Genomic DNA, 4,312 nt, shown 5'->3' with positions numbered 1-4,312 from the left:
CTCTTGAGAAGTACATATGTGAGAACCACTGCCTTGGGCAACTTCGGCCTTCGTTACTTTCTAACTGTGTCTGTCTTCCTTTACGGTGTCGCTAATACATCTGTTCCTTTTGTGCAGGTTCGAAAGTAGGCCAAGAAAAGAGGACACGACTTACTCGAGCGCTGCGGGCTGGGAAAGGGGCTTCGCCTTCCTCCAGTGATGACTCTGATGAGCGCTGAGAAGTGGCTTGTTTGTGTTTTTGCATTTTGTACTGAACATTGCTTGTAACAACAACTTTTCAATATCATAATTCTTTACAACACCACTTTACTTTGCATATGCTTCATATACCGCGCGACTTCCTTTCATCTCGTTCTGCCAACGATGCATGCTTTTACTTGGGCGACGCCTTATTTCTGGGCGACGCCTTCTTCCTTGGCGACACCATGGCCTAGGCGGCGCATCACATTACTTCTAACAAGGGAAAATAATGGCTGAAAACCAAAGCACTTCTTTTTCTCAACTGGTTATTCCATTCATTAGGGTGACCTCATTAAAAAACCCCCAAAAGGGGAAAAAGAGCGTCCCCTTCAACTAGACTGTTACATGCTGCTTACATAAATCAACTGAAATAAAATTTTAAGTTGGCTGCATTCCAACTGCGCGGGATAGGGCCCCCATCTAAAGTCTCCAGGTTGTACGAACCGTTGCCCTTAGCCTCAGTAACTCTGAAGGGCCCGGTCCACTTGGGAGACAGCTTATTCTCCAACTCGTAAGGGTGAGCTTTCCTCATCACCAGGTCGCCCACCTGAAACTGTCGTGGCTTTACTTTAGAGCTATATTGCCGCTCCACTCTTCTCTTCATCGCTTCTGCTTTTATTCTAGCTTCTTCCCTGGCCTCTTCTAGTAGATCTAGGTTTACCCGTCTTTCCTCGTTAGACTCCTCCACCACAAAGTTTTGAAAACGCGGTGAGCTTTCGTGTATTTCTACTGGAATCATCGCGTCCGACCCGTACACCAAACTGAACGGCGTCTCCATAGTAGAGGATTGGGGCGTGGTGTGGTATGCCCACACAATTCTTGGCACCTCTTCCGCCCACGCTCCTTTGGCCTTCTCTAACCTTCTTTTTAACCCTCTCAGCAGAACTCTGTTTGCTGACTCTACTTGTCCATTGGTCTGGGGGTGTTCGACCGACGCGAACACTTGCTTGATTCCCACTTCAGCGCACAGATTTCTCAACTGCTGACTGGCGAACTGGGTCCCGTTGTCAGATATCAGGCGCCTGGGTACGCCAAAGCGACACACGATGTTTCTCCACACAAAATGTTGTACCTTATGCGCAGTGATTTGTGCCACGGGTTCTGCCTCTATCCACTTGGTGAAGTATTCGATGGCGACAATCAGATACTTCATCTGCCTGATTGCCAGTGGGAAAGGGCCCAGGATGTCAATACCCCATGTGTGGAAAGGCCACGGGCTGTATATGGACCGCAACTCTTCAGGCGGCGCCTTGTGCCAGTCGGCATGCTTTTGGCATTGCCTACACCGTTGGACGTGCCGTGCGCAATCTTCTTTCACTGTTGGCCAGAAGAACCCTGCGCGTATTACCTTGGAGGCTAAGGATCTTCCTCCTACATGGCTTCCGCAGATGCCTTCGTGTAGCTCTGCCATTATCCTGGTGCACTCATCGCCACTGACACATGTTAGGATAGGGTGAGTGAAACCGTGCCTGAACAACACCCCATCCACCAAGGTATATCTTACGGCGTTCCTTTTGATTTTCTTACCCTCTTCAGGGTCTACTGGAAGGGCCCCATCCGCCAGGTACCGTTTATAAGGCGTCATCCAGGTATCTCCCGTGGACAGGACACAAACCTGCATCTGCTCTTCCTCAGACACACCCGCGTATATACTGATGCGGGGCGCCCTCTGCGTATCTTGGGTTAATGAAGAATGACTCCTCGGCCTTCCCCTTGATGCATAAATCTGGAGGACATCCACCCTGTTGTCTTCCACGAATCGACGCGGAGCTTTGAGGGTCTCCTGGATCACCGTCCTCTGTCTACCCCCCTTGCCTGAGCTGGCCAGCTTTGCAAGCAGGTCAGCTCTGGCATTCTGCTCCCTCGGGACGTGTATCAACTCAAGAGCGTTGAATGCCCCTCTCAACAACTGGACGTATTTGAGATACGCCGCCATCTGTGGGTCCTTCGCCTGGAACCCACCCGACACCTGCCCCGTGACCAACTGGGAGTCGCTCTTCACCAGGAGGTTCTGTGCGCCCATCTCTTTGGCCAAGAGCATTCCTGCAATCAAGGCTTCGTATTCTGCTTGGTTGTTACTTGCCTTGAAGGCAAAACGCAAGGCCTACTCGATTAGTATGCCGTCGGGTCCTTCCAGCACTATTCCCGCACCACTCCCTTGCTGGTTTGAGGAACCATCGACCGAGAGCAGCCACTGTGAACCCGCTTCCACCTCTTGCTCACCTCCGGGCGAAAGTTCTGCTACAAAATCCGCATACACCTGCCCCTTAATGGATCCTCTAGGCTCGTACTGTATGTCGAATTCTGACAGTTCCACAGCCCAGCGTACCATTCTTCCTGCCACATCGGGCTTCTGCAGCACCTTCTGTATGGGGAGGTTGGTCATTACCACCACCATGAAACTGTGAAAGTAATGACGGAGCCTCCTAGCCGAGAACACTACCGCCAGTGCCGCTTCTCCAGCGCCTGGTACCTTGTCTCAGCTCCCTGTAAGGCTTTGCTTACAAAGTAGATGGGCTTCTGACTCTGGCTATGCTCTTGTACCAACACCGAACTGATGGCCCTATCTGTTACAGTAAAATACAAACGGAGGGGCACGCCCGTTACCAGTTTGCAGAGAACCGGAGGCGTCGCCAGGTACTCCTTTAGTTTAACGAAAGCCGCTTCGCATTCCTCAGTCCATGCAAAGCGACTGTTTCTCTTGAGGCACTGGAAGTATGGGTGCCCCTTTTCTCCTCCAGCGGAAACAAACCTCGAGAGCGCCGCCATCCGCCCTGTCAACTGTTGAACCTCCTTTACCGATGTCGGGCTCCGCATGGCAATAATGGCCGCACATTTGTCGGGGTTTGCTTCTATACCCCTCTCGGTGAGCAGAAACCCAAGAATTTACCGGCCTCTACCCCAAAAACACACTTCTCGGGGTTCAACTTGAGGCGGTACTTGGATATCGTGTTGAACAATTCCTCCAAGTCTGCCATGTGCTGTATCCTGTTCTGCGACGCCACCACCATGTCGTCCACATAGGCGTATACATTTCTCCCGAGCATTGGCGCCAAGACCTTATCCATTAACCTCTGGTACGTGGCGCCCGCGTTTTTGAGTCCAAAAGGCATCACCTTATAGCAATAACCGCATGTTTCAGTCATGAACGCAGTTTTGCTCTCGTCCCTGGGGTGCATCTTGATTTGGTTATAACCTGAGAAGGCGTCCAGGAAGCTTAACACTTTGCTGCCAGACGCGCTGTCCACTAGGGCGTCAATGCTGGGCAGCGGATAGGAATCCTTCGGGCACGCCTTATTCAGGTCCATGAAGTCAACGCACATTCTCCATTTCCCGTTTGCCTTCTTCACCAGAACGACATTGGCGAGCCACTCAGGGTACTGAATCTCCCTAATGTGGCCAGCACTCAGTAGCTTCTGCATTTCGTCTTTCACCACCTGTTGTCGCTCCTCATTGAATTTCCTCCTTCTCTGACGCACGGGGCGAACCGTGGCGTCCATGCTGAGGTGGTGGCACAGAAAATCGGGGTCGATGCCGGCATGTCCGAGGCGGACCACGCGAAGGCATCCATGTGGCGCGAAATCACCTCCGCCACCCCTTCCCGTTCTTCTGGGTTTAGCGAGCTTCCTAACTTGAAAGCTTTGCCGCCAATCTCCCTCTCAGGATGTTGGTCGCGGGTTGCTCCCTATTATCATCATCGGCGGGCGCCGCTTCTTCTACGGGCGCCGCCTCCTCACGTGCGCTTCCTCCATTGGCGCATCTGCTTCGGGCGTCGCCCTTTCTGCTATGGGCTCTTCGGGGGTCTGCCTAGCGAGCGTCGCCTCGATCATCGTTGCGTCCGCGATCGGTGGACGCTCGGTACACCATGAAAACGCCTCTCTTCGTCTTCAGGCTGTTTTCGTAGCATTTTCTTGCCTCCTCTTGGTCTGATCTGATGACTATCACCCGGCACTGAGGTCCGGTAGCTTCATCTTCATGTGCCGGGTGGAGGATATTGCACTCAGACGGTTTAGCGCTGGTCTGCCCAGCAAAATGTTATAGGCAGAATTGGCGTTACGACGAGGTACCGAAT

Source organism: Phaseolus vulgaris, chromosome 5, assembly GCF_000499845.2.
Source record: "Phaseolus vulgaris cultivar G19833 chromosome 5, P. vulgaris v2.0, whole genome shotgun sequence".
NCBI classification, from domain to species: domain Eukaryota; kingdom Viridiplantae; phylum Streptophyta; class Magnoliopsida; order Fabales; family Fabaceae; genus Phaseolus; species Phaseolus vulgaris.
Note: the sequence above shows the minus strand (reverse complement) of the source record.